We start from the raw sequence: 25,026 nt of genomic DNA on the forward strand, positions 1-25,026 counted from the left end.
TAAATGAAGGAATGGAGGGAAGGAGAGGGGGAAGGAATTAGGAAGGCCAGTGGGGCCCTGAGTCATGTTCAGAAATTCTGGGGTTTTCTATGGGCACTGGAGAACCATGACAAGTTTCCGAGAAGAGCGATTTGCTCTGGAAAGCCCTATGGAAGAAAATTCCAATAGGAGCTGCAACCTGAGCTGCTGGGAAATGATCTTGGAGTCTAGCCACCCTGTTCACCAGAGACGATTACAACAGCCAGTGCCAAAAAGGACACCTGAACTCAGACGGTGGCCATGGGGACCACAAAGGGCCAACAACTGCCAGCAGGGTGGGTCAGACTCTAAAAGACCTCAGCTCCCAAACGATCTCAACAGCTCTGTCCTCTCCAAAACGCAGATTTACAAGGATAAATTCTCCCAGATGCTCATTTTTGTTCTAGGTCTCAAGTGTGAAATAAGGCTGTCACGCCAGTGTCCTGAACCACTAACTTCTGTGCCCACATTCACCTCATTACCTTTAAACAAAATAAAACAAAATCAGTGCTATACTCTCAAGTTCACTGGAGTATTATTCACAATAGCCAAAAAGGTGGAAGCAACCCCAGTGTCCATCAATGGATGAATGGGAAAACAACAGGTGGCATGTACATACAATGGAATATTATTCAGCCTTTAAAAAGAAGGAAGCTCTGACGCATGCTACAACATGGATGAACCTTACATTATGCTAGCACATGACGCTACCTGAAATAAGACGGTCACACAAACACCAATACTGTATTATTCCACTGACATGAAATAGCTGAAGTAGTCAAATTCACAGAAAGTAAAATGGTGGTAGCCAGAGACTGAGGGAGAGGTGAATGAGGAGTTAGAATTTCATGGGTACAGAATTTTGGTTTTGCAAGATGAAAAGAGTTCGGGATATGGACAGTAATGATGGGTGCATAGCAATGTGGATGTGCTTAATCCTATAGAACCAGACACTTAAAAGTGCTTAAGACTGTACATTTTGCTATGTGGATTTTACCGGAATTTTTTTAAAGTTTGGGGGGGGTGAGGAAAGAAGGAAAAAAAGGAAGGAAGGAATCATTGTTGGACTGTCAGTAAATGGGGCAGCCTGAAACAATGCAGCTCTCTGCCAAACAGGCACACCTCATCTGAGAACCTCCTCCCTCTCTTCCAGGCAACTTTTCATTATTGCTTAAAAATTCCCTTAACCCCTTCCCCCTGTCCCACCTGATGCTGGCTCAGACCCTTTTAATATCTGAGTGGCGGGAGTCAGCCTTAGGGTGGACATTGCCATCTTATCCTATACCTTGGGACACCTGAAGTTCCCAGTGACCAACACTGACCACATCCATCACTCCAAGACCCCAGCCCTCTCCAGCCTCAGGAACAACAGCCCCACGTCCTTGCTGGCATTTCATGTGAGACTGGCAGTTTCCAGAAAATGCTTTATGTCAAGAAGAGGTGAAGTGCCCTGTGGGAACTATCTGTAAGGGCTCGTATCAGAGAGCCCCAGGGCCTGCTTTCTAAGAGGCACAGGAAGGACACAGATGGTCACAACGCCGAGCACAGAATGAGGCCATGGAGTTCAGTTTATTTCTGCCCACCTCTGTCCTCATCACTGACTCAAAGAAGATCAGCTTAGAATGAGGAAATGCCTCCATCAATCCCTCCCTTTGCAAAAAGCCGGAAAACTTGCTCTACTGGATCCAATCACTTATTCAGGTATTTTGAACTCAGCTATTAGGTATGTACACATTCAGGATTACTATGTCTTTTTGATGAATTAACCCATTATTACAAAAGCTCTGTCTCTGTATATGGTAATACTCTGATTTTCGTATACTCTGTATTTTGTCTTATAGCTATTCCAGTTTTCTTTTGATTAGTGTTTCTCCATCCTTTTACTACTCGTGTTTTCCTATCCTCTTAGTTTTAGCCCAGCTGTCTATTTACGTTTAAAACGAATCTATCATAGGCAGCTTATAAACTTGAGGGTTGTTTTGTTTTTTTTTTTCTCCTCCAACCTGACAGTATCTGCCTTTTAACTGGAGTGCTTAATCCATTTACTTTTAATAAATTATTAATACTGCTGGATTAAAGTCTACGAACTTGCCAGTTGTTTCCATTTGTCTCATCTGTTTGGTTGTTCTTTTTCCTACTTTAAAGACATCATCCACAATATACTATTTATGTTTGCTTTAAACAGTTAGCTTTTAAAGAAATTATGAAAAATTTTAGAAGTCTTTTATATTTCCGGGGCCCTTAATTTCTTATGGAGATCCAAGTTTCCATTTGATAAGATTTTCTTTCAGCCTGAAGAATTTCTTTTGACATTTCTTTTTTTGTAAGTCAGCTGGTGACAATTTCTCTCAGCTTTTCTCTGAAAATATCTTGGTTTTACCCTCACTTTTAAGGATTTTTTTTGTTGGATAGAGAATTGTAGGCTGACTCCCCGCCCCCCCCCAACCCCTCCCCAGCTTTAAGCTTTGCACTGTAGAGATATAATACAATTATACTTGGGCTTTGTTTCTGATGAGAAGACAGTAAAGTATACTCATTGTTTTCCTGTACATAGTATTTATTCGCTGCCTGATTTTAAGGTTTTTCTTTCTCTTTAGGTTTCAGCAACTTGATTATGACGTGTCTGGATGGGGTTTTCCACATGATTCTCCTGCGTGGGGTTTGTTGAACTTCTTGGATCTATAGGTTGATATTTTTCATCAACTTTGGAACTTTTTGGACATTATATCTTCAAATATATTTTCTTCCTCAATTTCTGTCTCTGTCTCCTTTCAAGAATCCAGGGACGCCTGGGTGGCTCAGTCGGTTAAGCATCTGACTTCAGCTCAGGGTATGATGTCACTGTTCGTGGGTTCGAGCCCCACATCAGCTTGGAGCCCGGAGCCTGCTTTGGATTCTGTGTCTCCCTCTCTCTCTGTCTCTCTGCCCCTCCCCCACTCACACTCTCTCTCTCAAAAGTAAATAAACATTAAAAAATTAAAAACAAAAAAAGAATCCAAATACACATTTGTTAGACTGCCTGATGTCCCACAGATCGCTGAGGTTCTCACCTTTTCCCCCCAGCTTTTCTTCTCTCGGTGCCTTGTGTGGAGAGTTTCTTTTGCCCTGACTTCACACTCACGTTCCTTTTTCCTACAATATCCAGGCTACTATTAGATCCATCTAGCGGATTTCTCATTTGGGATACTGTAGTTTTCATCTATAATTTTTATTTTGTTCCATTTCTCTACTGGTTTATCTCCCTTTGAATTCTTTTTTTTTTTTTTAATTTTTTTTTTCAACGTTTATTTATTTTTGGGACAGAGAGAGACAGAGCATGAACGGGGGAGGGGCAGAGAGAGAGGGAGACACAGAATCGGAAACAGGCTCCAGGCTCTGAGCCATCAGCCCAGAGCCCAACGCGGGGCTCGAACTCACGGACCGCGAGATCGTGACCTGGCTGAAGTCGGATGCTTAACCGACTGCGCCACCCAGGCGCCCCATATCTCCCTTTGAATTCTTAAACATAATACTTTAAGGTCATTTGCTGCTAATTCCGTCACCTCTACCATCTCTGGGTCTCTAGAGTCTTTCCTTCTATGTCTAAGTACCTATTCTATCATATGCTGGACATGATGAATACTGAGCTGCTAAGAATCTGTTTAAAAACGTTTTGTTGTGATCGGCAGTGAATTTATTGGCAGATCAGCTTTATTCTCTTGCAGCTTTTTAAGCTTTGTTGAGCCATGAGTTTAATGATGGAAGTCACTTGTTAAGAATGGTGGAACAGAGAAGTATAAGGAACCTGGGTCTTTGATGACTATGTGGAACCACCACTCCAATCCTGATTGACCTTTTTTTATTTTTTTAATGTGATAAAGAAGTAAAGTACTATCTTGAAGGTAAGCCATTGTCATTTCTGACTTGTACTGCCAGCAGCTAAACACTCTGTTAAAAGTACTAAATATCTACTAAGTAAAGCAGGTGTTGGGGGATAAAGTAATTTACAAGTTAGATGTGGTTCTTGACCTGTCAGAGCTTACAGTCTAGAGCAGGAGGTGGCAAACTAGGGCCTGCAGGCCAAACTCATGCATTGCCTGTTTCTGTAAATAAAGTTTTCAATGGGACAGAGCCAATATTTGTTTACATATTATCTATGACTGCCTTTGTGCTATAAAGTTGAGTAGTTAAGACAGGCAGTATGGTCCACAAAACCTAAAATATTTACTATCTAGTTTTTTATAGAAAAAGGTTGCTGAGTCTTGTCTAGGGTAATAGTTCTCAAACGTTCTGGCCTCAGGACCCCTTCACTGTCTTAAAACTTGAGGACTCCAAAGAGTTTTTGTTCATGTGAGTTTTATTTATCAATATTTACCATATTAGAATCAGAGAAAATGTGAAAACACTTATTTCTTTGAAAATAATAGTAATCCCATCACATGTTAACATAAACAATGTTATAATTAAATGTTTTTAATTTATACATGTATAATTTAAATGTTTTTATAATTAAATGTTTTCTAAGTCCCCTCCAAAAACATTAGTGAGAAGAGCGGCATTACTTTATATTTTTGCAAAATTCTTTAATGTACAGCTGAAAAGAAGATAGCTAAGTCCTAAGATCTGCTTTTGCATCAGGGTGTTGCAAAATCACACAGCATGTAGCCTCTGGAAAACTCCACTGTCCTCTTGTTATAGACAGAAAGTAAAAAAAAAAGCAAATAACTTCTTAGTATTATCATGAAGTTTTGACTCTGCAGACTCACTGAGAGAATCTCAGGGACCACACTTTGAGAATGGCTGTCTAGAAAAGTCCTAGGTGGACATTAAACAAATAACATGAGGTTGGGGCACCTGGGTGGCTCAGTTGGTTAAGCGTCTGACTTCAGCTCAGGTCATGATTTCATAGCTGGTGGGTTTAAGCCCCACATCAGGCTCTGTGCTGACAGCTCAGCCTGGAGCCTGGAGTCTGCTTTGGATTCTGTGTCTCCCTCTCTCTCTGCCCTTCTCCCACTCCCACTCTGTCTCTCTTTCAAAAATAAATAAACATTAAATAATTTTTTTAAAAGAAATAAATGGTCTAATTAAATAATTATCATTAAACAATTGATTAAAATTTTTTTTAAACTCAAATTAAATGACAGCTCAAGCTGTCAGCACTGGGCCTGTCCCTGGGCTCGAACCCAGTCACTGGGAGATCATGACCTAAGCCGAAGTCAGCCACTTAACCAACTGAGCTACTCAAGCACCTGTAACAATTGATTTAAAAGAAAAGAATACTGCTCTTCGAGAGAATGTAAACACTGAACCTGGCCCCATCTGGGGAGTCGGGGAGTGATTTCTTGAGTAAATGGTGTTTCAGGCTGGGCTTGGAAAAGACAGTTAAGCAGGTGAAGGCAAGAGAGGGGAAGCTCTCCCTTCCTTCAGTGTGTCTGCTCCTCCTGCCTGGCTAAGGAAATTGGGTTAGGCTCTGGGGATCAGAAATGAGGATGACTTTCCCATGACATCCTCCCCTGGGGGGACCAAGGCAGAGATTTGCTCTGGGAAGCAAAGGGAAAGCTTTAACCCCAGGGTCCTCCTGACATGCCTGGAATCTATCCCAGGGACAGGGAAATCCTGATTTCTCTGGGACAAAAGCTGGTGTTCTACAGATGGGGCACTATATGGAGGCCCAAATGCTGCACACAGGGGACCCAGGCAACGCAGGCCTGAGGACAGTTATCCAGGTCCTTAGGATGTGGTATCCTATGGTAACAGAGGTAGCAACATCAACCCTTAGCTCACTGTCTTCCTTTAAGGCATTCGGAACCACTCGTCATCCAGATGGTTAGAGGCTGTCAAAGTTACTGGCTGAGGGACCAGAGCAGCTCCCTTCCACCAGACTGCCTGGCCTCATCCCATTTCCCAGTTGCCCACTCTGCAAACACTCACTCTCAAACCCAGATTCTGCCAAGTTTCAAGATGGATATTGGAGGCTGCCTCTGTTCTTTTTCCCCCTGACATGACCACCTTGGGGTGGAAAACCACCAGATTCCAGCTACCATCTCACCCCAACATCCCCACTTGAGAAAAAAAGCAGGCAGAGAAGAAAACAACCCCTGGCTGATGGAAGGCAGCTGATTCTCTTCTGTTCACAGTAATGATGCCCTAAAGTTATCAAAAACATGTAAGGAGTCTTGAAGTATTCGATAGGGCTTCTCTGTATTAGTTCCTTGAATCCTCTCAGTAACCCCATGAGATCAGTTTACATATTATCCCATTTTACAGATGAGAAACTGAAGCACAGAAAGATCTTGCAGCTGACCTAGGTGACAAAGTCAGGAAGAAGTGGAATCAGCATTAAACCCAGGCAATTTGGTTTCTAAGATTCAGCTCCTCAAATGTACATTTTACTGCCTTTCTATATTCAAAAAGACACAAGGAGTTAGTTTTTTAAAAAGTATCTGTGTAGGGGCACCTGCGTAGCTCAGTCAGTTAAGCGTCCAACTTTGGCTTAGGTCGTGATGTCATGGTTCGTGAGTTTGAGCTCCGCATCAGGTTCTCTGCTGTCAGCACAGAGCCTGCTTCAGATCCTGTGTCACCCCCACCCCAGCCCCTCCCCAGCTCACTCATTCTCTCTCTCTCTCTCAAAATAAATAAATAAACTTAAAAAGTATCTGTGTAGATGTTCAACACCGCTAATCATTAGGGAAATGCAAATCAAAACCACGAGATACCATCTCATATCCATTCAGACGGCTAATATAAAAAAACCCAGGAAATGACAAGTGTCTTGGTGGGGGTGTAGGGAAATTGGAAGCCTTGTGCACTGCTGGTGTGAAGGTAAAATGGTGCAGCCACTGTGGAAAAGAGTGTAATGGTTCCTCAAAAAATTAAAAGTAGAATTACCATATGACCCAGAAATTCCACTTCTGGGAATATATCCAAAAGATTTAAGGCAATGACAGGAATAGACATCCGTACACCCTTGTTTATAGTGGCATTCATGATAATCAAAAGGTGAAAGCAACCCATGTGTCCACAAATGGATGAGTGGATAAATATAGTATATACACATACAATGGAATACTATTCAGCCTTAAAAAGGAAAGAAATTCTGACAACTAAGGGAAATGCTAAGGGAATTATGCTAAGGAAAATAAGCCAGTCACAAAAAAGACAAATACTACATGATTCCAGTCATATGAGGTACCCAGAGCAGTCAAATTGGTAGAAACAGAAAGTAGAATGGTGTTTGTCAGGGGCTGGGGAGAGGTGAATGAGGAGGTAAGAGTTTAATGGATACAGAGTTTCAGTTTTACAAGATGAAAAGAGTTCTGGAGATGGATGGTGGTGATGGTTGCACAGCACCGTGAATGTGCTAAATTCCCCTGAATTGGACCCTTAAGTGGTTAAAACGGTAAATTTTATATTTTCCCCAATCAAAAATAAATTTATGTGTTTTTCTATTTAAAAATTTTTTTTAATGTTTATTTATTTTTGGGAGAGAGAGAGACAGAGACAGCGCACGAGTGGGGCAGGGGCAGAGAGAGGGAGACACAGACTCTGAAGCAGGCTCTGGGCTTGGAGCTGTCAGCACACAGCCTAACGTGGGGCTCAAACTCACAAACGGTGAGATCATGACCTGAGCCAACGTCATATGCTTAACCGACTGAGCCACCCAGGAGCCCCTTTTTATTTTAGGGAGACGGAGGGACAGTGTGGGAATGTGCGAGAGGGTGAGAGGGAGAAGAGGGTGCGAGAGAATCTCAAGCAGGCTCCATTCTTAGCACAGAGCCTGACTCGGGGCTCAATTCCATTACCCTGGGATCATGACCTGAAAGAATATCAAGAGTCAGACGCCCAACCAACTGAGCCACCCAGGCACCCCAAGGATAATTTTTCAAGTTTACCTTTTAAAACATTAATTTAGGGGCACCTGGGTGGCTCAGTACATTGATCTGACTCGATTTCAGTTCAGGTCATGATCTCACGGTTTGTGGGTTCAAGCCCCACATCAGGCTCCGTGCTGACATTGCGGAGTCTGATGGGGATTCTCCCCACTCTCTCTGCACCTCCCCAGCTCTCACACGTGCTCTCTCAAAATAAACATTTAAAAACAGAGGTATCCTTGTAATACACCTTGGAATGTTTATTATTATAATTACAGTAGGAATTACCCTGAATAATTTTTTTTTTTTTTTTTAGTGTGGAGGGAGTGACTACATTTCTGAACTTCTGGAACTGAGAGAGCCTTTGCAAACAGATTAAGTGCTATGGCCTTTCCCTGGTCCACATGCCAAGCCAGAAGAGGTGATTAGCAGGCTTAAACTACTGGTTTCTAATCAGAAAGTTAAAAAAAAAAAAGCCTTTGTCAAAGAAAACAGAACAAAGGGCCAGTAGGCCCAGGGGTTATACAATAAAAGCTGGCTCATGCTGTGTAAAAAGGCCCTTCCATCTCCTCATGGCTGTGTCCTCCTAACACCGTGCTCTTCATGACATCCAGGGCTATTGTACTGTATTGATAACACATCATTCAGTGTGGTGTGGGCCCTCACAAAGGCAGGCAGCGCCCCTGCGTGCAAGCAGGACATTTGGGAGACAAATCCCAGGAGTCGTTAGCAACTGCATCGACACTGTGAACTGTTCCCATACACTTGCCTCTCCTTCCCACACAATCCTGCTTCTCTGTCTCTGTCTCTCTCCAGTGTGTTGAGGATATTGGGAATACTGGAGAACAAGACTCTTTCTGAAAAGGCCTCCATGCTCACTTTTCCAAACAGCTATAGATTCTAAGAGGCCAGGGGCCAGAGAGGGAAATAGAAGAGGATGGTATGGTAGGGGGAAGGGCCCTGGTGCAGTGCCTGGGAGCTGACAGGGAGCATGTGTCCTGTGGGTCATCAAAACCTCACCTCCTCCACACACCCCGGCCATGCTACCCACCAACCACTGGGCAGCACCCCCTGTCCTCACTGCCCTACAGAGGAGGGTCTGTGGGAGCTGGCTGCCTGTGGACTCTAGGAAGGACGCAGGAACTTCCTCCAGCGCCCGGATTCCAGCCATAGCACCCTGGAGAGTGCGAGAGCTTAACTAATTCTCAAATCAGGACACATACACAAAACCCTCTGAGAAGTGGTGGAGAACTCAGCTAGTGTTAGCAATGTTACATCAATGCAAGCCAAAGACCTCCAGGAGACAAAGTGGCAGTGACAAGCACTGAGCCGTCCTAGATGGAAACCCGACTCTCTTGCCAACTTGCTGTGTGACCCTGATAAATTCCCTAACCTCCCTGGGCCTCAACTGCTTCATTTGGAAGGTGAGGACAAGCAAAACAGTAAATGCTTATGAAATTCCTTGGTACCCAGCAGCTGTCATAACCTCCAGGAAGTTTCCACAGCATCTAACAAGACTTTTGAATATAAAATCTTGACCAAATGATAGCACAGCACTGTCCTCCTCCTACAAGCAAATCAAGTGTCATTTGAGGAGATGAGAAGAGAAAGGGAGTAGATTCAGAAATAACACCCTTATGAAGAAAGCACAAAAGAAACTCAGTAATTACCTACAATCTTAGCAGCAAACATCTGGAGGATTTGGACACAGCCCACATTACCTAGAACTGGACGCTCCCCTTTCGTCAAGTCAATTTAAGAAGCATTTGCTGAGGGCCTACTGCATACTCAAGTCTCAGCTGCTCTGCCTGCCCCTAGAACTCAGCCAATCCTATCTTTTCAAAGGACCAAGGAAGGTTCTTAGCCTACTTTGGACTGAGAGCAGACTGCCCTTATCCTGACCTCAGGCATCAAGAGGTCAGTGAGGTCCCCTGTGGTCATAGCCGTCTGGGATAAAGGTAGAGTTGCACCAGGACCCCTACATCCTGCTGGTGCTCAAAAGTCCCCTGCCCGCCAAACACACAGAGATAAGCAAGCAGGATCAGAAGACGGACCCTGGACTTGCAAAGCAGGTTTCATGGTGCTCAAGTGAAGAATAAGGAACTGCATCTTGTTTTTCGACAGAGGTGATGGGCCATGTTATCAGATCACAGGCATCTGGCTCTACCTTCACTGACATGATTGAGACAGCCTGTCCAGGGCTTCTCTCTGTGTGATTTCTGTTGGGTCAACAGTTACTGGTTTGGCAAACAGCAATTCAGAACCTTACACAGAAAATCAGGGTAGCAAACACTGAGAAACTGGCGGAAAGTACTTGTGGGAGTTCCATGGTCCAATAGCGCTATTCTTTACCTCTCTTCCTGTCTGATGAGGCGGCTTGCGCAAGCTAGCGGCTCTGGATGTGGGGTCAGGCCGGGGCTGGCAAACTGGCCTGGAGTCTTGTCTTCTACATCAGGAGTCTCCTTGACCGGCAGACAACAGAGCTGGGCTCCCACACAGGTAGGCTGTATCCCCAGCCAATCAGAGCCATGGGCTCTCCCAGGGTCCAACGCTTGCCCTCTGGCTCCAAAACTTGACCGGATGAAGAAGAAAGGAGTCAAAAGGTGACAGACTTCCTTATCAGGAGGCTTGCAGTCCTCACCCTTTACTCTGTGACTTTCCCTTGGCCTCTCAGCTGCCTTGAGGGGTATCCATTCATTTATTAGTACCAATCAAGTGTTCGACACCACTGTGCTGGGCCTGGGAGAACACAGACACGAAAAGAATGATGGCTCCGTGGTGGGTGCATGTGACAAGGGTGCACAGAGGGGCCCTGACCAGAGCTGGGACAAGGCAGGCTCCCCACAAGAGGAGGCCCTTATGCTTAGCAGCACAGGGAGGGAGGAATAGCAGGCAGGGCACACACACTGTTCATGCAGGCGGGGAGGAGAGGGTTTCAAGTTGAAGGCATATGAGAATCCTCTGGGTAGCATATTTAAAATGCACATTCCTGAAAGCCTCAATGAGATTCTGATTCAGTAGATTTCAGGTGGGGGCCCAGAAATCTGTTTTATGAGCTCCTTGGGGGAGTCTAAGGCAGGAGGTCTATGGACCACACTCTGAGAAACCCTGCTTTGAAGGAATGGAAAAAAAAAAAAAAAGAGCCATTTGTGGCTTTGATGGAATATTGGTTTATTTTCCTGGAATTTTCCCAAAGGGACTTTGGCCAGCTCATTAATGATTCGTTCTTCCGTCATTTTACACAGACAGACATGCCAACATCAAACAAACTAGAAATGAACTCAGGGAGGGTGTTAGGAGCCCCCACTCACAGGGATGGCTGTCACTGTGTTCCACGAGATGACAATGGGCATCATCTCAGGAATGTGTCAGGTCAAAGTCCATGTTTACACCAAAGGCTGTCTACAGGTGAACTGGGGCCCAGAAAGCAGTGATGGGAAAGCCTCCTGGAATCTGGCCACACCTCCTCACCAACCTCACACCAGGGAAGGCAGGGCAGTCTTTAGATGTCTTTCAGACTTTCTCTGCAGCCCACAGCTGGCTCCCTGCCCCTCCTGTCCTGGGTCCCCCCTACCAGAAGCCTGGCCTCTGACACCCCAGCACCACCTCACTCAGGCTCCTCCTAGCTTGGACCAGGGATTGCATGTTGGGGCTCTGGCTCAACCAGCCTAAGCCTTGGCCGAAGGGATTGTTTCTACTAGTACCTGTGCAGCAATATTTTTGTCCTATTCAGTGCTAGTTCCAGGGAGTCCAACATTTATTTTGCTGGCTCAAGCCTCTGCCTGGGAAGCTTATGGGGGATTCCCAGACCTCCTTGCTCTTGCCACTGGTCTCTGAGGCCTGGAACCCTGCCTTTGTGATCTCTGCCAAGTGCCTGCTGGGCTGCCTCCTTATTATGTGTTAGAGCCACAGGCACTAGCCTCCCAATGCTTCCCAACTTCCCACTGCCCCATGTTCCCAAGGGCCGAGTTCGGCTACCCTGGGGACTTCCCACACAGTCTGCATCTGCTTGGACCCAGCTGCTGAATACGCTGCAGCCTCAGGACCTGCCTTTTGTCAGCAGGTGTGATCCCCTTTCAACTGACCTTCACACCCCATCCAGCTTCAATCCCTCATCCCATGCGGAGCTCTGGGAACAGGCTAAGAACTCGTTTCCACGGACAGTGTTTATAACTGGTTGTAATAATCCAGTGTTTACTGATAATACAGCTATGTGGGATACCCTACATCAGAGTTTAGTAAGAGGCACAGTCAGCCATAGAACAAAAACCAAAAATTAAGGCGAACAAACAAGCCACGGCTATGCAATGTAGTACTGAATGGTCTGGTCAGTGCTACTCAAACACGAACGTGCGTAAGGGCCACTGCGATCTTGTTAAAATGCAGTTTCTTTTGCTTGCTTCGGCAGTACACATATACTAAAATTGGAACAATGCAGAGAAGGTTAGCACGGCCCCTCCGCAATGACCCACAAATTCATGTAGCATTTCATGTTTAAAAAACAAACAACAAGAAAAATCAGTTTCTGATTCAGTGGGCCTGGGGTGGAGCCTGAGATTCTGCATTTTTAGCAAGGTCCCAGGCGATGCTGATGTGCTGGTCCACAGCCCACACTTCCCGTAGCAAGAAGGCAGGGATCACACAAGCGAGTGGGAGTTAGCCACACAGAGGTGAGGCCAGAAGCAGAGCTCAGAATCCAGCATGTGCTCAGATACAGTAACCACCAGGTCTTACTCACTGCCACCGAATCAGAACAATCTACTCTAGAAATTCCGAGAAAGAATGACCTGGGGATGGCCACGTGCCCACAGCCTGTCCTGAGCAGACAGTTGCTGTGGTTGGCACCACGGCATCCCTGACGCTTCCCTTGTCATGGTTTCCTGTACCAGACTGAGTCCAAGTGAAGGTCAGCTCTGTGATTTTTCCAAACCAGCATTTCTCATACGAATTTGAAATTCTGGACACCAAGTTAGCTGTGGTTGCTGGGCTGAAGGGTTATGAGACAGGCTGGGGCCATGAAGGCGATAGGGGTCATCTAATGCTGTGGTAATATCATAACTGCTAACATTTTTGAGTATTTAGTCTGAGGCTTGCTGTCAGTTAAGTGCCTTACATGGGAGAATCCATGGATTCAAAGTGGATGGCAATTTAAGAGTGAGAGCTCTGAAGCCAGACAACCCGAAACTGAACCCCAGTTTTGCCACTTTCTGGGGCAAATCACATTAGCCCCCTCTATGCCTCCACCTCCTCCTCTGTAGATGGGGAGAGTTATAGTACCTCTCCTAGATAGTCAGTGTGACAGCTGGCTGAACTAATAAATATAGAATATTTAGCGTAGCACTTAGCATTCAATAAAATCCTGGCTATTATTTTCTTATGCTTAGCCTTATTTGTAGAAAACCAGGAAACTGAGGCTCAAGGAGATTAAGTAGGTTGCCTGAAGTTACACAGCAAGTTAGAGGCAGAACTGATTCGAAACAAGGTTTGCAAATTTATGCAATTTATTTTAGATTTGTTGTTTGTAGATTTCAGGAGGCAGCAGAAACCTCTCGTGGCCTCCAGAGGCAGCTCCCACCTGCCCAGCAATGGGGGCTGCTATTCCTTTTCTTAGATTCCTGTGAAATCTAAGCTCATAGCAGCCTCTTTTTCAAGAACCACCTCGTGTGGGCTTTTCCTGCTTTTGACTAGAACAGACTTGACTTAAAGTAGATCCCTTCCAGGCAGGAGGAGGGAGGGAGATGATGGATGAGGGAAGAGGGAAGGCCCCATGGGGCAGGTAGCATCACCCGTGGCCTGGGAGGGAGGCGGGACTTCCCTGGATATAGGCAGGGGCTGGGAAACAGGCCCACAACGGGAGAATGGCAAAGTGCAGGACATGTTTGGGCACTGCCACTAACCCAGGTGGACTACAAGCAAGAGGACTAATGAAGACAGCTCCGTAACCACAGCTAACAATGACTGGCACCTACAATGCTGTTGGGCACTGTGTAAAGTATTTTAGACAGTTTAATTTAAACTTACTGAAATTGTATGAAGTATGGTTATGTAAGGGGATGTTTTGTTTCTTATACACACATATACAGGCATTCAGACACAAAAGATACTAAACACTGAAGTATTTAGTGGCAAAGAGACGTGATGTCTAACTTGAGTAATAACCAATTTACTCTTAAATGGTTTATATATATAATGGTCTTATATATTAAATTATATGCGTTTGTATATATATACAAACATACATAGACTCACAAACTTACACGTAGGGAAAATGAGAGACTATAAGGTAACTGGGTAACATAAAAATTGGTAAATGTGGGTAAAGGGTGTATGGAAATTTCTTACATTTTTGCAACTTTCCTGTAAGTTTAAAATTATATCAAAATTTGCAAGATTCCAAAATGTGCATGGGAAAAAGATTTTTTAAATATCTTTAAAAATAGTATGAGGTCAATACTACTATCACCACCATCTTATTAATGAGGAAAGCGAGGCAAAGAATGAGAGATGTAGAAAATGGAGTGGGACCAGCTTCGAGAGGTTTTGACTGTCAAACTCAGAAGGATGCCCCTCAGTAAACTCAGGAGGGCCCTAAAGAGTATGAAGAGAGGGGTGGTCAGCATTGGGTTATGTAAGACTAATCTGAAAGCAGGCTACAGGTTGGCTGGAGGGGGAGGCCTCTCATTTTGTCTTTATTTTCAATTAAGCTTCAATAGGAATGAACAGAAAAGGAAGGTGTCAGAGTCTACAAAAGAAAGGGCAGAAGAATTGGCAGTTAGATAGGAGGAAGAATCCAGATGATGGAAACAGGGGTTGCCTGTGTGTGGTGGGGGAACTGGGTAAGTGGGGACCAGGTGGGAGGGGTACCTACATTTTGCTGTATACCTTTTGGATCTTCAGAATTTGAACCATGCAGGTTTAGAGTGGCATTTTCTCATGGTAATGGCAGAAAAGGCAAGAGACCAGGGCTGGATTCAGGTTTAGATCTGTGGTAGACTGACTGCATGCAGTGTTTGTCTGGACCCAGAAATGATGTCCAGCAGATAACTGGAAATGGGCATTTGAGCTTTCACTGTGGAGGAGGTAGCAGAAAGCCTGGGGTCGGTCACAGGACACTATTAGGGAAGAGCAATAGGAGATAAGGCCAAAAAATGCCTTTCCTTTCCTGCAGAAGAGTGACTGCTGGGGCACCTGGGTGGCTCAGTTGGTTAAGCATCTGACTTCAGCTCAGGTCATTGTCTCATGGTTCATGAGTTTGAGCCCCGCATCAGACTCTCTTCTGTCAGTGCAGAGCCTGCTTGAGATTCTCTGCCCCCCTCTCTTCTTGTCCCTCCCCAATTCATGCATGCTCTCATGTGCTCTCTCTCAAAAATACATAAACATTTAAAGAAAAAAAAAGAGTGACTGCCAATAAAGGAGGTGTGTCAACACCACCACTATATGCCTGTGCATTGTTGGTGGGAATGTAGATAGGTATAGCCACTATGAAAAAACAGTATGGGGGTTCCTCAAAAAAATTAAAAGTAGAACTACCATATGACCTAGCAATCCCACCTCTGGGTATTTATTTGAAGGAAATGAAAACACTAATTCAAAAAGGTATCTGCACCCCATGTTCAGTGCAGCATCATTTACAACAGCCAAGATATGGAAACCGATGAATGAATGGGTAAAGAAAATGTGGTGTATGTATACAATGGAATACTACCACCATAAAGAACAATGAAATATTGTGTTAATATGGATGGACCTTGAGGGCATTAAGGTAAGTGAAATAAGACAGAGAAAGATAAATACTGTATGATTTCATACATGGAATCCAAAAACAAAACAAAACAAAGCAAGCTCACAGATACAGAGAACAGATCGGTGGTTGGCAGAGGCAGGAGGTGTGACAGGCAAAATAAGTGAAGGAGGTCAAAAGGTACAAACTTCCATTTATAAAAATAAGTCCCTGGAGATATAATATACAGCACGGTGACTACAATTAACAATATTGCATTGCATTATTTGAAAATTGCTAAGAGTAAATATTAAAAGTTCTCATCACAAGAAGAAAAAATTATAACTATGTATTGATGGATGTTAACTGGACTTTTGTGATGATCATTTTGCAATATATACAAAACTGAATCATTACATTGTACACCTAAAACTAAATGTATATGTCAATTATATCTCAGCAAAATAAATAAAAATAAAGGAAAAAAAGGACATCGGTGACGGAGGAGGGGCAGCCACATTGTTAAGTCAAGGAAGATATCACTGTGTGGCTCCTGTGACCTTTCTGGAACTGTGATCAGAGCATGGGGGGGGGGAGCACTAAAACGTGAATAGGGGTTATGGAGCCAGTGGTTACAGGACTCCTGTGTTCTTCAGAGGGAGGGGTATGGGGTAGGAGCATACAGACTGAAGACTGATTCTTGGAGAGGGAACACCTGAGCACACTGGAGAGAAATCCACAGATGCCTGAAGAAAGGAAGAGATTTCTTTGCTATGAGGACCAAGAAGTAGGCCAGGTTGCAGAAGAGGCTGGAGGGATTCTAGTCCTGGTTGGGTTCAGTGGTTCTCAAACTTAAGAGGGCATCAAAATCACTTGGGGGTTCTTTTTACAAATGTGGAGTCTGAGTTCCACATAACCCGTAGATTCTGATTATGTTGACTGGCTGGGCCTGGAAATCTGCATCTAAGCCACTCATAGGGGGTCCAGATGTATGCATTCAATAGATGATGCTGCCTCAGGGGAAACCTAGCTCCTTGGCCAAAGTTAAGAAGAAACCGTGTTTGTTACCACTAAGTTGAATGTGAAAGCTACTGACTGGAATTAAGAAAACCTGGTCAAAGAGGGAGACAGGCCATCATTATAGATGTACTTTATTTAAAGGTAAAAGCAAATTCAGTGTTTCTAATTAGTTTCTAATTACAGAACTTTACAACTTTATGGCTTGACCTCTGGTGTCATTCACAAGGTCTGCTATTTTCTTTTAAAAAATGTTTTTAAGTTTATTTATTTTGAGAGAGAGAGAGTACATGCAGGCACGAGAGAGCATGGGCAGGGAAGGGGCAGAGAGAGAGAGAGACAGAGAGACAGAGAGAGAGAGAATCCCAAGTAGGCTCTACGCTATCAGAGCAGAGCTTGATGTGGGCTTGAACTCAGGAACCACGAGATTATGACCTGAGCTGAAATCAAGAGGTAGACATTTAACCAACTGAGTCACCTAGGTGCCCCAGAAATGCTATTTTCTAACACAGGATCCTCTTCATTTTCCTAGTGTGTAATTACATTATGTTTTCATTATTTCTGTATAAATTCCATGAAGGGCAATGTCTGCCTTTGGTCACTGCTGTACCCTTTCCTAGCACAGCTCCCACCAAAAACCAAATACATGCAGGTAAGGTATTCTTTTGTTTCAATTCTACCTAATGTGCCAAAGAAGTGCAAGGTAACTCATGCCCAGCTAGAGCCAGTTTGGGCCTGAGATGACGCAAATGACTTCTAGTGAACCCCAAACAAACATCCTACAGCATGTTCCGCTGGGCAGGCAAGAATGTTGCAGACCAAGCCCATGTGCTGTGAAGACACCAAGGTCCAAGAGGAACTTGATTCTTGCTAAGTCTTTTGTGCCAAAGTAATAAGAGATGGAGCTCTACTGAACACAGTCACTAAGGAAGGTGAAGAAGGATGCTGATCACCACCATGGACCAAAGAATTTCGTCAGGTCACTGAACCCTGGGGGGATTTTGTAAAACCTACTGTACTCAGAAAAACAGCTCACTCACCCTGCTTACTGAAGGAGGACATCTGCTAAAACGAGTAGAGCAAACACAAAAGTCTGGCTCTCCAAACAGACCCTGAGCACTGGAAGAAGTCGCCACTGCAGGAATCACCATAGTGAAGGGGGCTCTGGGCTGAATTACCAGTATGAAGTCAGTGTTGCTCTCCCTGACAGCCTTGCCTGACCTACAGGATGCTGAAGAACGTGCACTTTGGGGGCAGGCAGACTGATTTTGAATCCCAGTTCTGCCACTTATTAGCTTATAATCCTGGGCCAAATTTTCAAACTCCCTAAGCCTCAGTTTCCCCATCAGCAGAATGGAGATAGTATCTGTTCTTATCTCATTGGGCTGCTATGAGAATTAAATTGGAAAATGCATTCAGAGCCCACAGCCCAGACCTTGGCATAATCTAAAGTCTTAATAAATGTTAGCTATTATTAGTTCTTACCCACAGGCTATGATCTATATGGTGACAATGTCTGCACTCCCCACTCTCTTGGAGGCTCAAGGACACAGATGTATGTACGAAATCCAGACTGGGTTCTGCTGAGGTCAGACAGAAGATGCACTGGAGGCCCAACCCCCAGGCTTACATCTCCACAGCAGCTTAGACCAATTTATTCAGAAGCATTACTGCTGCAATGGGAATTTAAAGATTTTCACATTAAGGCAAAGATGAACCTAAATCTCTCTGATCCTTAACATGTCAGGAAAGAAATCACAAGACAGGTACAGAAGAGGGGAAACTGCTCAACGGGAAGGTGATTGACATCCCCCATAGATCTACTTCTTCCCTTCCACAACTATTTTTTAAATACTTCCTAAATCATCTCAATTTTTCTAGGTAGAACTGTATAAATCTTTAGTTTAAAACCTTTTAGACGGTACTCTCATGTAATCTCACTGACACTCTACAAGTGCTTATGAGGAAAGACAATATTTACCTACAGTCATGGTTCTCCAATCTGGCTCTACCCTAGAAATCCTATGCCCAGACCATACCCTAGTCCAATCAAACCAGAATGTCTGGGAGTGGACCAGACATGGGTATTTTTTTTTTATGTTTATTTATCTATTTTGAGAGTGGGGAGGGGCAGAGAGAGAATCCCAACCAGGCTCTGCACTGTCAGCACAGAGCCTGGCACAGGGCTCAAACTCATGAACCTGTGAGATCATGACCTGAACAAAAACCAAAAGTTGGATGCTTACCTGACTAAGCCCCCCAGGCATCTCAGACATGGGTATTTTTTAGCACTCCCCTCTTGTGAGATCAACATGCAATCAAACTGGAGAATCACTGACTGATCCTATTGTCCCCCAGCTCCTATCGCTGTTGTGGAAAGGAGATCAAGGGTTATTATTCCCTGTGGTAGAGCAATGGAGACTAGGGCTCAGGGAAGGCAAGTGACTTGTTGCTCTGAAGAAGGGCCAGAGAGAATCTAAAACTCACAAGTGAGGAGCATTCATCTCCTGGCTCAGTGCACTCCTATAGCATGCCAGCCCCTGGGCTACCTAATAACCATGGATGGAGAACACCCAGGTAGTCAAGCTGTTCTACTACGGAAGGTACATGGGGAAGGCCTTTCTAAACTTTATTTGTGAACTGAAGCTTGAAGCAAAGATGCTGAGCAATGGTGCGGCCTGCTGAAGGTCCAGCTTGGACAAAATAAGATTGGGGATGATACTAAAATGTTCGTAAGGCAATGAAGACCATTTCAGTTGGTTGCACCTACCTGGGCTCAGAAGGTTCTTCAAATCTGGTCAAATTTTTGCCTGTGACCACTAACAAAATATCTTAGGTCATTCTGCCTGCAAACATTTGGCCAGTGGTTCCCAGATTTGAAGGGGCAGCAGAGTCACCTGGAGGGCCCTTAAAAGATCACAGGGCTCCACTCCCAGAATTTTTGATTCAGTAGAGCAAAGGTGGACATGAGAATCTGTGTTTCTAACAAGTTCCTAGGAGAAGCTGATATGCTTGCTAGTCTGGGACCACATTTTGACAACTTGGTCTGGGTGACCAGTGAGGAGGCTGATGAAATACCCAGGGTCTCCACTGGCAGCTGGCAAATGTTTGTTTTATGTCAGCAATGGAACTAAAGCACTCAGGCTGGTTTTGAAACTCCCTGAGCTGTTAAGATATCTTTTAATAGTCCTATCTAGCAAAAGCCATTGTTTACTGGAAAGATGTTTATCTCTTAAATAAGATCAGATTTTTCAGAGAAACAAAAAGAAAGTGGTTTATGTCCAAAAGACCTGGTACTCTAAATATATGAATTGAGCAGTGACTATATAATGATCGATAAAGCTATAAAATATACTGAGGAGGCCTTAATTGCTGCATTTAGAACTATCCAGAGAGTGGAACTTGAATATAATGAGACACCTCTAATTTGGTATTGGTCAACCCTATGAAGTATGTTCTAACTTATTCTCATTTTGCCAGTGAAGAAATTGAGGCTCAGGAGGGTTTACATAACTTAACCAAGGTCACGGAACTTGTGACAAGGTGACAAGGATGGATGTAAAATCCAAATTGTGGTCAAGGGGACCAGCACAAACAATGCCTCCCTATAGGGTTTGTGAGGATTCAGTGAGAAGAGGCACTTACCTCTTCCACACACCTCTGCTACACTCCTTAGGGTTGAAGTAGGACTGGGCGGATGGCATAAGTTCCCAGGGGTGAAGGAGCCCAGTGACCCTTTCTCCACTCTTTCTCCGCAGAGCAGCTCAGCACTGATGTCCTCTGATTCTCTCCAGAGTATGGATACATAAATGCTATACATTCTAATGTGAAGAGAAGTCCTTCTGGCTTCTGGAATCCCCTTAGACTTCCTGCTTCCCTGTGCTTTATTTCACAATGGAGGAGAAAACCATTCCACATTTTGCCACCACTGGGCTTCAGGTTAGCCAAAGACCTAGAACAACTGGTGTGCTCCGAGCAATCAGAGCTATGCAGGTAAACAGTGCTTGCTTATGAAACCACTTCCTTTAGCATAAGAAGGAGGGCCAGGTTACCTCACCAGCTGTCTTCAGTTCCCCTATCTATAAAACAGGAATAATATGGTACTCTCTCCCAGGTTAATGTGAAGAGTCAATGAGCCAAATGCCAGTGGCTCTGCAAAGTATACAGCAAAGACCCTCAGAATCACCTGGGGACCTGATGGAAATGCAAATTTCCAGGCCCCACAGCAGCCCTACTGAGTAGAGTTGGGGGGTGGGGGAGGAGGTGGGACTTGGGGAGTGGGGTTTAACAAGGCCTCCAGGGGGTTCTGAGGCTTCCCCACGTTGACAACCTCTGCTCTAAAGTCTAAGTTCCATGAGGACAGGATTTTTGTTGGTCCAATCACTGCTGAGTCTCCAGTGCTGGGACAATGCCTTATATATTACAGGCACCCTATCCTTTTACAGGCACTCAATAAATATTTCTGATTAAAGGAGTCCACATGAAACAGTGGAGGAAGGAAACCAAGGTTCAGAGAGCCTGGCGTTTCCAACTATATTTGCCCAGCTTGATGACTCTCTCACTAATTTGTAGTAAATATTATGAGTTGGACACTGTCGTGTCTCACTCTCGCATTTCTAGCTCTTAGCGCACACAGTGCCCAGCTCATCGGAACAGGCTCTTGGCAACACCCTACTGAAGGCACAAATGTCTCCAGTTCCAAAGCTAAATTCACAGCACAACTGCCAACAGGTGCGGCGGACAGGTCTGTCCCTCCATCTTCCTAAGATGGGGAAAAGAATTCTAGAGAACACCAAGCCCCCAGTTATAATGCAACTTATCTGTTCAACTATTTGCCCTTCTCCCTTGCCCAAGGGTACACCCTGCTGTAGCAGGGACTTTGCTCTGATCCTCAGCACTAGCAACGGAGCCTGAAGCCCAGTAGGCACTCAATAAATACCTGCTGAATGAATGGCCAACCTCTGGCTGGGTGGGACGAGATAAATACCAATGCCCTTCTGCACCACCACCATGCTAAAATCAGCAGGTTCTCAAACAGCTCTCAAACAGTCCTGGGGGTGAAGGGGAGGGGGGAGGCACTTCTCGAGCAAAGAGACATGGTATCAAGCAGTTACAAATGAATTCCAGATACCTTCAGTTTTTGCATCAGCCTTTTTAGTTCTGCCATGACAACTGCAATTCATTACCCCTGCTTCACACACAGCCCTGGTGCCAGCTCACTGGCAAGAGTCACTTCACTCCAGAAATTCCAAAGAAGGGCTTGTCTCCGATAAGACTAGGGTAAAAGAATTTATTGACTTATTTATATAATGAGGGCTGCCAAGGTGGTTTGCAAGCTCTGATGTCAATCTGGCTCAGATGAGCCCTGGCTTACAGGAAGACACTTGAGTTGGTAAGGAAGGAACAATGGTTCCTGTTCCTCTACCAATGCACAGGAGGGCAAACGAGCCTGATGAGTAACAGCTCCCATTAGAAAGCCTCATGTGCACTAAGCACTGGGCTAAGAATTGACATGTCTGGTGTCATTTCATCCTCCGGGGGTAGGTAGGTCCTACTCTGAGAAGAAACTTGTTCAAGGCCACTTACTACGTGTAATGACGGGGCCAGAACTTGATTTGGTGCCCTGTGAAGATCTTTATGAAGATCTTATCTACTTGCAGGGAATAGCATGGATCGTCAGACCAATGTTGGGCTGGAAGCACACATTTTCCTCCACAGAGAACAAGACGCTGATAGGTGTGTTTCTGTTGGTTTCTCTGTAGTTAGAAAGGTCCTCTTCCCTCTGCTTCCCCCCCTCTCCAAATTTATTGATTGTGCAGTGGTGCAAAGAGTAAGGCTTTGAAATCAGATGGGCCTAGATTCAAATTCTGCCTCATTCTACCTGTGTGACCTTAAATTTAACACTTGACCATTCTTAGCCTCAGTTTCCCCATTTGCAAAATGCCAGGAATATACAATGAGCACGTGACAGATACTAGATAATGATGATTAAATATAACTATTATCATCCTCATTACCACCAATGTTAATGCCAGTTATTGTTCTTGTTGCTAGTAATACAAAGACAAACCACGCACTTGGAAGAAATTCCTAGAATACAAAGTGAAATGCTAAGAGTCCTATCTAAGAAAAGCCATCACAGATGTTCGATCAGAAGGCTATCCCAAGGTCACCTCATCCTAGCAGCCACCTGATGCCTGTATCTTGCTATTTTATCCTTCCAAGTCAGGTCCCAGTCAGTGGATCCTAAGGCTGCCCCAGTGACCAATGAAACAAGTAACCACCACTGGGCAGGGAGGAAGACAGTGTGGGGACAGCTGGGCTGCTACGGAACCAGGCCCAGCAACAGCAGGCAGCCGGCTGGGGAAAGTCAGCAGCTGCCATTGGCCTGGTGTCCTGGCTGCCAGAGTGTGATGAATGGAGCAGGGGAAGAAAAAAGGCAACAAAGGTGTCCCTAATCTTGATGCAGCTTCACTTTTTTTCTGTCTGACCATTGAGTGAGAACTTAAGCCACGGTCTTTTTTCTCTGGCAGACATTTGAAACTGAAAGATCCCATTTCTTTCTACCGGTGAGATGTCATGGGTAGAAGCACTGAGGAGGCGAATGGGGCTGGGGAGGTGGGGCGGGGGCGGTAGGGGGAAGGGGAGGATGTGACCCACGGCACTTGTCCATTTTTCCCTTCCTTCTCGCTCTCTCTTCTCCATCCCCCACTGTGTCCAGCATCTTTATAGAATGTTCTATGTTCTCCCAACACAACAACACTAAACGCCTGTCCCCGTCTCAATTATTTTGGCAAGAGGTTTACTGCTCAGGAGCTGGAGGCTTAATGGCCTGCTGGCGAAGGTTAAATAACAAAACACCACTGTATCCAGTTTCTGAGTTTTCTCTTCTTTTATCTCACTCTGAAACAGGGATTCAAGGCAGCCGAGAAGCCCGTCAGCAGCAAGCAGGGACTCTCGCTGTTCTGCCTAAGGGTTTGTAGCCGGCTGGCCCTCTCCATACTGGGAGACGCAGGGCATGTGAATTTTTCACACACACACTCAGCCCAGATCCAGCCATCTGCCCTTGTCCAAGTGGAAGCACTAGGAGATGTCACCCAAGCCATTTCTCCAAGGGAAGTAGGGGTCTTATCCAGGGCCCCTCGCTGAGCTGGGGGCTGTAGATCCTCACTGCCTGGAGGCAGGCATGGCCAGAGAGAGCTCCTGACAGTCAGCATGGACTGCCAACTGCACCTGAATTGGCAACCCCTAAAATGCCACCAAAACCTGACCAAGACTTCTTCTATCCAAGATGCTGTGTGGCAGCACGCCAGCCACCTTCCAACTCCCATTTCTTTGAGCCTTGTCTCCCCTTATGTGCACCTGAGCTTGGTGTTCCTACCCTTGCAGTAACTAAGGCAACCTGATTCTCTTCTCTTCAAAAGAGCAGTGTTTCATAGCTACCTGGGATCCCAGGGGATTGGAGAATCAGGTCAGTTCGGCTAGGCAAAAAGCCGGAGGGGTGGTGACAGAGAGTAGCTGCCTTGGCTACTAATTCCCTGGCCATCGAGAACATTTACCCAAGCGACTTGGAAACGACTTTGAGCTCTCAACACACACTGTATCCTTTAGAGTTTCTCTGCCTCCATCTCTGCTCTCTCCTTCCCAGAGCTCTGGTTAGCTGGCTGCTCCCAGAAGGCGGGGGGGGGGGTGCCCAACAGTCTCCTAATCCCCCGAGGATTTCATGGGCTTCTCTGATCAAGCCTCCTCTGCAACACAGCTCCCTGAGAACCCTAGCAAGTTTTCCACCTTATTGACAGGGGACTCTGGAGTAGCTACAGCAAATATGAGTGTGGATTTAAGAGTCCAACTACCTGGCTTCCAATCTGGGGTGCAGCACCTCCCGGTGACCTTGACCAAGTTAATCTTTCTAAGTCTCAGTTTCCTCATCTGAAAATGAAAATAATAACAGTACTTACCGCACAAGGTTGGCAAAAGGATGGCATGTGATAATAGAAAAGGCTCAGCCCAGTGTGTAGCATAAATTCAGTATCCTAGGACACAACTCACCAACAGTTGTGAGAGCATGAAAGAAACCTGCTGGTCTACACCACCAGAAAGGATTATGGAAAATAACTGAGCCACAAGCATAAAATATTCCCAAAATATTATGTGGGTGAGGAGAAACTGGATCTGATTTTTAGGGAAAAGTTTACATAAAAGAAAGAGGGAAAAAGATCTTTCCTAAAGATTCAAGGTGTGACCTTGGGCAAGTCACTTGTCTCTGAGTCTTAGTTTCATCAGTGAAATGAGAGGGCTGGGTTACAAGAGCAGAAAGGTCCTTCCCAGCTGAAAACTGGGGAGAGAGCTGGGCAGAGAGTCTCCATTTGACTCAAGTGTTTCACAGGCATTTTCTAATAAAAGCTAAAAGAACTAGCGTTC

General features: G+C 45.0%; 1 protein-coding gene and 1 non-coding gene across 3 annotated transcripts in view; one reads left to right on the forward strand and one right to left on the reverse strand.

Moving 5' to 3' along the window:
- The window catches only part of WWC1 (WW and C2 domain containing 1), a 153,896-nt gene that overhangs the window by 123,481 nt on the left and 5,389 nt on the right, over window positions 1-25,026 (reverse strand). The window lies entirely within an intron of this gene.
- Window positions 12,263-12,366, forward strand: LOC124523316 (U6 spliceosomal RNA). Its single transcript, XR_006964979.1, has one exon. It is a non-coding gene; the product is annotated as a U6 spliceosomal RNA (small nuclear RNA).

Source organism: Lynx rufus, unplaced genomic scaffold (genome assembly GCF_022079265.1).
Source record: "Lynx rufus isolate CCGP_SWC_20201006 ecotype Redwood Valley unplaced genomic scaffold, mLynRuf1.p SCAF_1, whole genome shotgun sequence".
In the NCBI taxonomy this organism is placed as follows: Eukaryota; Metazoa; Chordata; class Mammalia; order Carnivora; family Felidae; genus Lynx; species Lynx rufus.